The sequence below is a fragment of the Tiliqua scincoides genome, chromosome 2 (assembly GCF_035046505.1).
Source record: "Tiliqua scincoides isolate rTilSci1 chromosome 2, rTilSci1.hap2, whole genome shotgun sequence".
NCBI lineage: Eukaryota > Metazoa > Chordata > Lepidosauria > Squamata > Scincidae > Tiliqua > Tiliqua scincoides.
In genome coordinates, this window is record NC_089822.1 from 97,416,976 (window position 1) to 97,431,135 (window position 14,160).

General features: G+C 38.5%; 1 protein-coding gene across 1 annotated transcript in view; it reads left to right on the forward strand.

Moving 5' to 3' along the window:
• ZCCHC7 (zinc finger CCHC-type containing 7) overlaps positions 1 to 14,160 on the forward strand; it is a 181,824-nt gene that overhangs the window by 75,021 nt on the left and 92,643 nt on the right. The window lies entirely within an intron of this gene.

Consider the following 14,160-nt stretch of genomic DNA (forward strand, 5'->3'; position numbering starts at 1 on the left):
CCCAGTCTTACAAAGATGCAAAAACAGACATCCGCAACAGCGAAAGAACAGCAACATGTTTGCTGTGGGAGATCAACATATTTTCTTTATGGTAAGGTTTCTCTTGGGAATCTTTGTAGTTTTGTCATCTTTGTGATTTAATTCAGCAGATAAAGTATTCCTTTTTGGTATTTTGTATACGTGTGTTAAAACTAAAAAAAATACCTGAATACAACTAAAATTGATTTGTGGCAGCTAATAATGTTCACTTCAGCTGTGGTGAATGCTAGGATTTCCCTTCACAATTGTTACCCATTTAAAAATTACCTGGTGGGCTTGGTATGTCATCTCATTTGATAGTCACTTAATACAGTGCTACTGAAAGTGGTCTGTGGACTGGTGCCTATCTGCAAGCCATAGGTGCTGTTTCCTGGCAAATTTCCAGGAAGGAGAAACACTAGTAATATGGCAGAAATACAGTGAAACTTTGAGTTTCATCCACTTGACCAGGGATCTCCAGACAGTACAAGGGCCACAAATAGATATACTTTAAACATTTTCCCAAGCAAAAAAAAAATAAAAAAAAAAGTTTTATAAGTGATTGATTGAAATGTAAATAAATGAATAAATTTGAATTGGATCTTTTTTTATAATCAGCATGATATGATTCAGAACAAAAGAAAAATGTGACAATTTCAAAGAAACAGTGCAATGCTTAAACGGAGACATGATAGTGAATGAAAATATCAAATGTTAGCAAATGCTCTTACTAAAAACAAAAAAACCCAAATTGGACCACCCCAGTCTGTAGTTTGAAATTCCCCTGCACTTTCAGTCATTTTTAGTTATAACCACCTTTCAAATTTTGTACACATGCTTTCTTCTTTTGTCCATTCTATCCAACTTTCCACCACATTCGCTGATTTTTCTTTTTATTTCTGTTTAAGTTTCACATGCATTCATATGTGTGAAACAGCCATGCCCTGGAGGGCTTCCCTGGGCCTCCTAATGCCTCATAAGGAATTAAAAAATCATTTCCGGTTTTTGATTGAAAACCGGAAGTAGCATGTTTTTGCTATTTTTCATCATTCTGAGGCATGCAGTGGCTGTACACAGCCTCTGTAAGCCTCAGAAGACCCTCCAGAGATGAGGGGAGCCCTGCTTCTCTTGCCTCCAGAGAGGGGGGGGGGCTGTGGACCTATCCTTGTTTACCTGAAACCACGGATATGGGATCTATGGATACGCCCCCCACATATAGTTTGTTTTTTGCTGCTTCAGTGACTGCATTAGCTGCCCATTCATTTCCGGGCCCAATTCAAGGTGTTGGTTTTAACCTTCAAAGCCCTTCATGATTTGGGGCCAGGTTATCTGAGGGACCACCTTCTCCCATATATTCTGGCCCGCCCTCTTAGGTTATCTGAGGGGGCTTTCCTGAGACTGTCTCCTTTCTCCCAAGTTAGGGGGATGATGACGGCATGGGGGCAAGTCTTCTCTGTGGTGGTGCTACAGTTATGGAACTCACAACCGGGGGAATTAAAATCTTCTCTCTCAAGGCATTTCAGCAAGGGCTTAAAACATTTTTGTTTCGTTTTGCTTGGGATGTCTTCCTTCTCTGCCTCTAGAGCAGTTTCTTGAATATTTTTGCCCTCCTCTGGTTGGTGTTCCCACACTGTACTCTCTTTTTTATTGTAGTATTGTATTTTCTATTTTTTTAACTCTATTGTATATTTTTACTTTTATTTATTTTTAACTCTATAAATTGTAAGATCCTGTGCAAATTTCCAGGCATGATGTGGCCACAATCCAGTCCTAAGGTAAGAGAAGAAATGTTCCCCTACCTTAAGGAGGCCCTGGTGACCCCGCTCCTACCACAGGATGAAGTGCACACCCTTGTGGCACCTGCATCTGCCCTGGAAAGTCAGATAGGATTGGGCTCTTGGTGACATGCAGAAATGCCAGTTTTTAGAAACATGATAGAAGCACAATGGCAAATCTGTTCATCTCTAAAACACATCAGCCTTGGAATGAGGAATAAGTGGGTTCAGAATTAGCTAAAGAGGTTTAAGAGCAACTAAAAATCTCCTCTGGTAGAGGAAGAAGTCATTCCTGACCCTTCATGAGATGCCCCACCAGTAGAAGGAAGGGCCAATCTATAGTGTTGTCTCTTATAGCTATAGAGGACATCCCGTCCCTGATGAGGCTCTGCCTCTGCTAGGACAGGCTGCTAATCCTCTGAGCTCTGTAGCTTAGCATTTTTCTTTACTCCTTTCTCCTCTTCATCTCTCTTCACCTTCCCTCCCTTCTCTGTAGTCAGTGCTCACACATCACACAGGCAAAGGAGAGTTTTTTTCGGCTGGCACTCTTTGGCAGCTGCAGTCTATAAGAGCCTTTTTCCCTCATGCCAGTGTGTGAGGGAGGCCTGTGGCCTACATGCTGACTTAGGCCTGTCAGGGGCTCCTGCCAGACAGATTGTCTGGTATACATCTCTTTCACTTAAGACCAAAATCTTTAGAGAAACTTTTCTGGCCTCTATCAGCCTGCCAGAAGTGTGCACCTGTGTGTTCCAATTCTTCAGAAACACTGCTGTTTTCCTCCATTTCTTCTATGGCTCTTCTTATTACCAGTATCGGGCCTTGCTATTCAGGCTCACAGCACTTTCCAAAATATTTACTAAGGTCCTGGGTGGCAATATTGGCTTACTTGCACCTTCAGGGACTATTCCTCTATCCCTATCTGCATGACAAAGTCAGATTGTCATCCAGTGCTCAGGTTCAACAAGACATGCAAATGATGGTGGCTTGCTTGGAAAACCATGCGTTCATTATCAATACAGTCAAGAGTTTCCTCTTTCTATCACACACCCTGGAATATCTAGGGCTTGATTTGGACACACACAGGCTCTGGGGATGTCTGTCAACCGACGCACAGCAGAAGTTCTTGAAACTACTCAAGACAATGATGCAGGCCAATTGGATGGACCATGGTGTTGGCCCAACTTCTGGCATGATGGTATCATGCCACGACCTCTTACAGTCTGGTCACTTAACTACAAAGATTGGACAACGTGACTGCCAACCATCAAGGGCAAGAGTTGTGGTCTGGAGGTTGAGCCTTGCTTGAAAAGCTAAACAGGATCAGCTGCATGAATGGGAGCCTGAGAGGCTGCTGTAATATCTCTGGGATCCAGGGTTATGATCCACCCTCACATCAAGCTTTTTTAAAGGGGTGGCACTATTCAATCCAGCTACAGTTCACTGTTTCCCTAACTGTGATCTCAACTGCTTAATGTTGGCTTTCGTTGATCCTCCATTTGAACTGTTAGCCAAGACACTGCTGAAAGAGCTATTGTATAAGACACTTTTTCTGGTAGCCATTACATCTGCCAGAAAGGTGCCTGAATTGGAGCATTGTCAGTCTATCCTGAATTGTGCATGTTGCATAAGGACAAGATGGTGTTGGAAGGAGTCCTAATATATGTTTGCTTTTTCTCTTGATGGTACCCCTTTATGGGCCTCTGAATGAGTGACCTCCATGCAGAGTGAATGGATAAATACTTCAAAAAAGTTGAATCTAAACAAACATTTTTGAATGACTGAAAAATGCTAAAGCTGTAAATCAATTGCACCTGCTTAAAAATAAATAATTCGAGGAATATAGTATACTGGACAGGTGAAGACTCAATGCTAGTTCCTTGCAAACCATGGTTATCGAATTAAGTGCTAATCTTATGAAGGCACATTCTTTCTCCTTCATTCTGCGGAACAATTTCTTCCCTCACTTATCTTCCTGGTGTTAACGCTAGGTTTTTCGGTTACGTATGGAACCCAGGGATTGCAATCATGGTATGAAGTGAGTTTCCAAATCTGGTTTGTTTTTGAACATGGCTTTCATCTGTGTGCACATAATGTGAAACCAGAGCTGAAACCTGGAAGAACTGAGAGAGGGCAGAGCATTCCAGAGGCAGAAGCAGAGTAAGCTGATTTATACTTTTAAGAGGCTGGCTCCCATTTTGTGGGGCATCAGTGTTGTATCGGGCCAAGTCAGTGTCAGATTAGTCTTTCAGAATTCTGATGGTCCTCATCTTGAAAAGAAGCTAAGTTTGTTTCTGATTTAAGTTTAGAAAGGGGTTTCAATAGAATTAGGTTTTGCTGTATCTGAAATATGTCTGTGTGCTTTTAAAAATAACATTCATATTCCTCTTGCTTTATGAAACTCTTTATTACAAACAGTTATGAATATGAACATCTCATTTGACTGTTGATGAACAGAAGAGGAAATCTAAATTAAAACTTTAAATACCACTATTTAATTACCCAAATGGCTTTGACTCTGTTAAAGAGTGCCTGGGATTATTCTGTTTTTCAATTTGTTTTAATGCTTCCTTGGTAAAAGCTGATGGATTCCCAGGCCCATTGCTGTCACTGATGAACTATATAAAGATAAATGACATTATGGTAAATTCCACTTAATGACATATTTTTAATTTTCTGAACACAGTCATTTTCTGGCTGCTGAATGAAGGCTAATTACCTCAAGATCAGAACAAAATAACTCCTCATTTTGAAAGATAATAGAAAAGAAATGTTGCAGATTAATGATGCTATTTATCTTTAAAAGAAAAAAAATCTATCTTTATCCAGATAGTACTGCTCCCTGAGGAACGTGATTATAAAATGAATCTGAAGTCGCAACTTAATAGGTTATTAAAATTGTTTGAGTGCAGGCTTCTCTGGTTCAGCTTTTCTATAAATTTAAATTGAAGGCCTGCTGTATTACTTAAAGCAGCAGCCTGTTTATGAGACCATAGGGAGCAATATGGGTTACTAACAAAAGATGCACTTAACCTCATTCTGAATTTTTTTTCTCTTTTTCTGAATGAAACTAGCATGTCTTGAGAGTTCACAGAAATGTGTCAAGAACCTTAATTACACTTTAAAAATTGAACATGCCCATGTCATACTTTGGCAAATGATGCTGACAATTAAAAGTTAATACATTTCTTTTAAGGAAAACTTGATCACCAAGGCATTCTTTTTCTCTTTATTTAGCATCAAAAAATCTGGTTGTTTTTGACAACCATCGTATTACTAACCAATACTACTATGTTTGGCAATTTCATTTCAAGCATATAATATAAAAGTTGCTTAGGAAACCATTGTTCACGCTAAAGGCTAATTGGTTTTCCTATATTATCATGCCGCCAATGAAAATGATGGCTGTAGAGTTAGAGCAGTTACAACAACAAAATAATCATACAATAAAAAAATTCAAATTAAAGCAAATATTTTATTTAAGATTTATATCATGTCTTTTTTGGACCCAAGCAATTCATAGCAAAATTAAAAACCTCTGAGATTGAAACAATAAATCCAGCGGAACAATAAATCCAAAAGCAGAGAGAAGGGTAAAAGGATAACATACAGGGCAGCACATAACTGAGGGAATTGGAGAGAACCTGCTGAAACAACAAAAAGTATTCATTCTCCTCTGAAAAACTGGTAGGAGGAGTTTTTCCTCCCACAGGAAATACATAGGAAGGGGCAACACTGAGAAAGCCCTCTCATGCACCCTCATATCACACCTCAGAAACAAGGAGACCCATAAGAGAGCCACCCATGAAGATCTTAGATGAGGGGTAAACTCATATGGAGGAATATAGTCCTTCAAATACCTTGGTGCCAAGCGTTTCAGTGCTTTAAATATAGTAGCAAGCATCTTCAATCGCAGCCAGAAGCGAATTGGCTGGAACAGCAAAGGGTGTAGCACAATTGTAAAAACTGGCATGTGTCATGGCTGTATTTTTCCCCAGATGAAGCTTTGGATCATCTGTAAAGGGCAGTTTCACATAGCATGTTGCAGAAGTTCAAATGAGAGTTGACTTAAAGCGTGGGTAGCCTATTTTAGATCCATATGAGATCTTACAGGAATTCACATGCAGATTGAGGCCAGTTTAATACATAAATATGTATTCGGTGACCACATCTGGATGTTTAAAGAAGTTATCTGCTGTCCATTCATGCAGCTTGTGGGAGACGGCTCATGAAGATTTTGGGATACGCAAATATTACGATGCAAATTAAATTTCTTCATGTTTGCTTTATTTTCCAAGTCATTAAGGTATACAACACAGGATTGGTCCCAGTGTAGATCCATGGAATTCCCTGCCTTTTCTCTTTCCTGATTGTGGAAATTAACCATTCATGTTTGCATTCCATTTTGGGACTCCATGATTCTTGATTCTTAAAAGGAAATTTTTACATGGAATCTTTACGGGAGGTTGGTTTATGAAATTCAAATACATTTATTAGCTGGATAATTCTTATTCATATATTTGAAGTTTTGAATATTGTAATACATGTGTGAAGCATAACTTAGTCTTTTACAACTAGTTGTATTGATCAGCTTGCGTGATGCTTTTTGGATCATCTCAGTTGTTTGCATTCCCTGTACTAATAACATAGGCCTACAAAATTGAGGGTCAGAAAAGTTTTTCCCAAACTTTATGATGGTTTGATATGAATTTGGGGTGCCCGATTCCAAAAATGGCATCTGTTTTGCCCTATCACATCCAGTTTTGGAGATATAGTATAGCCTTATTAGTGAATGGTTCAAGCAGCTTCCTCATGAGGAAGCCACGGTGTAGGCTTCCTCATGAGGAAGCTGCCTGAACCATTCACTAAAGAGGCTATGCCATGTCTCCAAAATTAGATGTGATAGGGCAAAACGGATGCCATTTTTTGAATCAGCACCCCAAATATACCCAGGAATTGGTGTAACGTTTAAGGAAGCAAAATGTGTGTGGGCTTGTGTAATCTATATAGTGGGCGGATGTGTGCCATAATTCAGCAAATTCATATTTTAGTTTAAATACTTGAAGTAAACATTGTTTATTTCCTAACCTGAATTATATTCTTACTTTAACCTGACTGAATGTATGTGTCTGGTGTTTTTTTTTTCTAGTTTCTGTTTACACTTTCTTTAAAACACTTTCTTGCTTTAGAGTTGCCTTTTACACAGTTTATTTTTCAGCAGCCACCTTTTGAATTTCTAAAGCACCATTACTGGGCATCTGAACAAATCTGTACTTATGTCTGTGACAAATGAAGTGATTCTTGAAGTTTGCTTTATAAGTTCCTTTCTCACTCTAGTTGCTATATTCAAGCATATTAAAGTGTGTGAAGCCTACCCAAGTGTTGGCTTCCCAAGATGTGTATGGCAAGCTTCTGTCTGGATATAAGGAAACATGATGACTTGTATCCAAAGATATCTGGCATGAGTGAAAAGTTATTTTCACTTATGCAAGGGGGGTGTCTCCAGTTTCCACCATTCCCATGCCGCAACCACATCATCATTTAGAGCCACCTCATGTGATCAGCTTTTTTAAGGATGTTGAGGCTGCTATGGGAAGTAGCAGGTGGGAAAATCCTAGTCTATAAGTGGAACTCATGGTTTTTAGGATCCAAGCCACTGTATGCAGTAGACCAGTGTTTTTCAAACTGTGAGTTAGGGCCCACTAGGTGGGTCACAAGCCAATTTCAGAGGTCCCCATTCACTTCAAAGTATATTTAATTTTTACTGTATTAGTCTTGATGTATGTCAAGTCTTGATTGCATCTGGGGAAATGTTCCAGATCTATACTTTTAATAGGTTACTATGTATATGCTTTTAATAATGATAACCAATGGGGCATTCTCTCAGGTACATGTGAATAGGATTGCAGTCTTTGGAATGTTTGGGGAATTTTTAAAATCAGATCAGCAACTGCTTGGGAGGGTTAGGAGAATGGTTCTTGATTTTTTTAAAACTTGTTTTTATTGTAAATACAATTTTAATTTACTTATTTGATTTGATTTGATTTTTGTCATATGGGGGTGTTAAAAATTGTCCTGCTTGATTACGTCGCTTCCGACCATGACATCACTTCCAGGTTAATGACAGCAGTTTTGGCAGATTCCAACATATTGTCATTCTAAAAAGTGGGTCCTGGTGCTAAAAGGTTTGAGAACCACTGTGCTAGAGACATTGAGTTGCATCCTAACTGCCTTTTTATACAAATAGAAGGCATTTGTGTTTGTGCATGGGAGGGTGGGCTCTCCCTTCATTACTGCAGCTCTCTACATCACACACAGTGCTGCTTTGGAGAGTTCTCCACTTTCTGGAGCGGATAGAGGGTGCAGAGATTGCTATATGGGGAGTAAGAAAACTTCTCTCTCATGTACTTCCTTCTGCTCGAGCTCCTTGGGGTACAACCCATTATAGAGAATATAGAAGTATGATGGTTCTCGACCAGAAATTATCTAAATGTGTTGTTCAGAATAAGCTTGAAGGAAAAGGGCAGTATTAAATTTTGAGGCAGATGGTCCTCTGTGTTTACAGCTGGCAACTGATTTGTTGTATGCTAGCAAAAAAATGGCCATCACTATGATAAGCTGCATGAACTTTCTGGATGTCTTGGATCCCTGCTTAAGAGTGCATAGGATTGTGCTCTGCACGTGTTGATACTTAAGACAGTGTTTCTCAAACTGTGGGTTGGGAACCACTAGGTGGGTTGTGAGCCAATTTCAGGTGGGTCCCAATTCATTTCAATATTTTATTTTTAATATATTAGACTTATAATCATTATGAATGAAATGAAATTATGAATTCATAATTGAATTATGAATTATTGAATTGAATTCATAATTATGAATTATGAATGAAATGAAATATATTAGACTTGATGCTACCATGGTATGTGACTGCATTTGGGGAAATGTTACAGACCTGTACTTTTAACAAGCTACCATGTATATTGTTTTAACAATGGTAGTAAATGGGACTTACTTCTGGGTAAGTGAGGGTAGGATTGCAGCCTAGGATTGTTAATAATTTTCCTGCTTGATGATGTCATTTCCGGTCATGACATTACTTCCAGTGGGTCCTGACAGATTCTCACTCTAAAAAGTGGGTCCTGGTGCTAAATGTGTGTGAGAACTACTGGTTCAACTGCAGGATGCAGCACATGTCCCATTGGCACCGCTACGCCAGTGCTGGAAAGCATTGACATAAGAGGTTAGGATTGCACCCTAAATCTATTTTGATGTTTGTTCCACAAGCGTAAGGTTTGTGGAGCTTCAGTGTTCCTAATCACACTGTGACCCCCTCTAATGACTTGCATGGCAGATTTAGAAACGCCTCCAGGGAAGAGCGTTTATGTTGCTGCAATTTAGGCAAAGTAGAATCATCCACACACATTATGTTGCACTGTCCCAGATATCAAGTACTAAGGCAGCAATTTCTCTCTCCCTTGCTCCATTCCAAAACAGGGCGCTCTGAGAAAGATATAATTCAATTCCTTCTAGAAGGTGATGTAGAACATACAACCCTCTCAGTCGCATAGTTCTTAAATTTGAGTATCCTGAATCGAGCCAAGCTTTCTGTACCAAGTAATCACTGAGTAGGCTACATTCTGGCAAGATCCGCAAAGTAACTGACTGTTTCTGTCTTTTAAATAATTCATGTTTGTTTGTAAAATGTAATGTACGTTGTATCTGTCTGTACACATAGGTGTGCACTGATACATATATTAGTGTACTATTTAGGTTTATACTCTCTACGATTTCTGTACAGAGTTCTCACCTATCAAATGTTTATGCCAAATAAAGGTTTTGTTGACTGTTCGCCTAATCACACTAGAATAAAAATGTGTGGGGTCTATTAGACTGAATTATTTATTTACTGTACACTTCTTTATCCAGAATTGTTTTGGTTACTGTGGCCTAGAACATTTCCTTTGAAATCTTAAATATATTTTGAAACTTGTATGTCTTGGTCACTATTAGTTCTAATGGATATAATATTTATTCTAATAATTGCACTAATGAGAGTGTCCAGACCTGAAAATATTTGCCATTATATAGCACAACTAGTGTTTGAAACTAGAAATAATGAGCCCAAGAGAATCTCTTGAGTTTAAAATATACTCAGGAAGGGAGGTGGAAGAAATGTAAATTCAAAGAAAATCTCCAGTTTCCTGTTCTGAAGAAACCTTTGATGGCTTTTTTGCTGATTCAAGCAGTTAAGATTGCTTCTACAGCTTCTCATTTCATCTTCAATAATCACTTTTTACTTTTGAACAGTCTTTCATTTTTAGCAGCAGTATCTCCTAAAACAGTCTATTTGGCATGTATGAATCTGTTTTTCTTCCGATAACATAGCAAGTAAAACTATTGGAAACAGGTTTCCATTTATTACTTTGCTTCAACATATGAAAAGAAGTAAGAACATGTAAAAAAAAAGTTGGCTATTCTATTAAATCACCAGGTTTCAATAGAACATGCAAAAGAAATTGGTGGTGCATAGAAGTGGTTAATATTAATAAAACTGTCAATGAAAGGATGAAATTGTATTCTAAATTGGTAACTAGTGACAATTGCAAGACATACCTGCAGTGTCTTCACAACCTTTGGCTATTAAATACATAAGGAAATCTGTGTGTGTTAAGTATGTACTTAAGTACTATAGAGAAAGCTAAATTGGAGCAAAAATATCAATGTCAAAAGGAGATAACATAAAAATGAATTAGAGATGCAGTGAATTATGCAATGTTGAAAATTTTCCCATTTTTATAGAAAAGTTTCTCTGTGTTAAGAAAATATCCTTTTTATTTTTCAGCATACCATCAGATATCTGCCTTTGCTTTTAAAAGAACTATAGAGGAAGATGTAAAGACAGGCATCTATGAAAGGATTGTGCTTTTCAGAAACTACTTGCTGGTGTTTACGTTGTGAATAAATGTGTATAAATGAATAAATTACAATCTGCTGTGATGCAGAGCAAAATCTCTGTTGCATGAGCATATATGCAGAAGACTTCTTACTAACTTTTGTAACAAATGGCACACCCTCGCACATATTTCCTGGAAACAGCACATTAAACTCCTTAAAATGCAGCATGGGAGGGTTGTATGTTGGGAATTTTCTTCCATACCTTGCCCATTACCACATGTGTTGATGTGCAAGAGAAATCATTGTAAATTGCATGGGAGCAACACAGAGTTGTGTGTGTGAATAAACTAATGTAGAAACAGAGATAGAAGGCAGGGTTGCAAAGAAAGAATGGAAAAGGGAGAACTATCCTATCCTCACCCTAAATATGAGATCCATGGGTCTCAATTTGTAAGATGTATTTTTAGTCAGGGTATTCAGTGAAGGTCATGCCTATATATCTGTGGCTGTATTTTCACTGTCAGCCCTTCCAAAATGGTGTTTACCACAGGAAGTGTGGCTCTTTTGGTAGCATTTACTTGATCATGATAAATGCTTTGATTAAAATGATATGGATAATGCTATAAGCAAGCAACCATGTAACCTTTTACTCTTTTCTAAATCAATGCAAAGTGCCTGTGCATATTCTAGTGTATATTATCCCTGTGCCAGGAAGAGGGGGGAAAAAATCCCTGTTTTATATTGTATTTAGGGCTGTCAACTGATTAATTATTTTTAGTTGATTGAGCTTCTGGTTTTTAATGGATTAATTGATTACATTTACATATATTTTCATATTATCACAACCACAGTATAGCTGATTCTTTGAGAATGTTGAACAAAACCTAATTTTTTAATCAATGAGGCAACTTACAACTGATTAAAGCTGTGAGCTCATACCAGTTTAAACAGGCAGGCTTTCTCTAAACCTCTGAGGGTTTTTTTTACAATAAGTTCTGTCCTTCAAGAACACACCACATTCTAGATGGGTCTTTTTCTGTCTAGTCATCACTCTGTCCATGTCACCTGCCATGCTGAGGGACAGCTACAACTAGTTTCTTCTTGTCTTCCATTCAAGAGAGGTCAGCTCATCATCTTCGAGGTCTTGCTGCACACAGAAGCTTCTGGTGATCTTGAACTAGCAACCTTCAGATGTTGTCGTTCGGCTAAAACAGCGACTCTGCCTTACCCTCTAGACCAGGCCTTCTGCCCAATTATATTGGCAATTGTAACTATATCACCAGGGATATTTTGGACATTTCCCAGTCTTTCTCTACATTTACATGTCTAGATTTGCTAGTAAACTATGAGCATGAGAAAGAAATTTGCTTATTGACCCAAGTCAAGTAACTCCATGAAATTACCCAGTGTAAAACAAATACTCTGTCCCCCTATAATTCTCTCTTCTGGGTTTCAAAATATACTTACATTTGCTTTGCTTTACTGTGTTTACAGGACGTGCATAAACATTTCAGGGACCACTGCCAGTCTAAATTGATGTCCTACAGTATGTTCAAGTGTGCTACTAGCTGTTTATAAAAAATATTGGAATAAGCAAGTTGACTTTATACTCATAAGTGCACAATTTATGCAGGAGGTCTGGTCTAGAGGGTAGAGCCTCCATTTGCCTGAAGATTAACATCCACAAGGTCGCCAGTTCAAGGCCACCGGCACCGTGCGACCTTGAAGCAGCTGGCAAGCTGCAGCTGAGCTGTTCCATCTGCTCGGAGCATGGGAGGATGGAGGCCAGAATGTTAAAACCAGATTGGAGTGTAACACCTTGAATGTGGTGGTTCTTGAAAGAGAGAACCTTCTTTCAATTTGTAAAAATCCCTGCGTGGATTTAATAAGCCTGCCTGTGTAAACCGCCTTGAATAAAGTCTTGAATAAAGACCAAGAAAGGCGGTATATAAATACTGTACATTATTATTATTATTATTATTAATTTCTTTTTGGAAAAAGTACAAGGTGGTGGGGTAAGCATGTCCCTTTTGAGGTTGGAAAGATAGGAGTCTGTTTTGTTGAGCTAACCTCATATCTTTTTCTGCTTTGGCACTCTGGAGAAGTCTGAAATCTCTAAAGACATTCTTCTCTCACATTAGTTTTGCTATTTTAAAGTGGCCTTTGCTTGAATATACAAGTGTTCTTTATGAATACATGGAGTGAATGCACATGGGGTATATGTGTGGCTTTGCAGCAGCAGGCCCAACCCCAACCTTCATACATTAAGTAGAACATCTGTAAAAAACATACATACATACAGCTATATGTGTTGGAGGGTATCTTTCCCACATTGGGGATCCCTGCTTTCCAATGGTTTCTGATCACACAAAGACAACTGTGTATGCCTAGGGCTGTGGTTCTCAAACTTTTAGCACCGGAACCCACTTTTAGAATGAGAATCTGTCAGGACCCACTGGAAGTGCTGTCGTGACCGGAAGTGACATCATCAAGCAGTAAAATTTTTAACAATTCTAGGCTACAATCCTACCCACACTTACCCAGGAGTATGTCACATTTACTGTCATTGTTAGAAGCATATACATAGTAGCGTGTTAAAAGTACAAATCAACATTTCCCCAAATGCAGTCACATACCATGGTAGCATCAAGTCTAATATATTAAAAATAAAATATTGAAATGAATGGGAACCTGCTTGAAATTGGCTCGTGACTCACCTTGTGGGTCCTGGCCCACAGTTTGAGAAACACTGGTCTAGGGGATCTCTACAGACATTCTAATGACACCATGTAAGGTTAGCGACTGGAGACTGCTACCATGATTTTGCCTTCCCCAGACACTTTCAGTGAACATTTGTAAAGGGCTCTGATAAACTGTGTTCTGTGGTAAGCAAAATATGGAGAAAGAAGAGAATATTGTCCTCCTTGAAAAGGGCATTAATGCAAAACTTCCTTCAGATTGTATTACCTGGTCCATCAGCAAGACCAAGACTTCAAAGTTCATGCATACAAACTAGACTGTGGTGCAACTACAATTGCTAAAATCTTCTCGGGTCCTTCCCCAGACCTTTCAGAAAGCAAACAAAAATAATATTCTTCAAATGAATGCGTGTACACATTATTTCAGCTTTATAATGCATGCTAAAATCAATTCACTTCTCAAGATGGCAAACTTGTGCAAAAATGTGTGCATGCAAATCCCGGTGTTACAATGAGATTTAAACTCTTAGACTTCGTACAGCATGGCAGCCTAGATGTCTCAGGAACCAACCTCTGGGAATAATCAGGGCCCTATGAATCTTTCTAGTTAAGAAGCAGGTGCAAGGAGCAAAAGTAGTAAGAGATAATTTAAAGCCATTTTGTCATTGACTCTGTCATTCATGACCTCATGCCTTTCTATTTTGTAGGACTGTTTTGATAATGCAAGATATGGTCTTAAATCCAAAGAACTGAGAAACTAGTTACATGACTCTCAA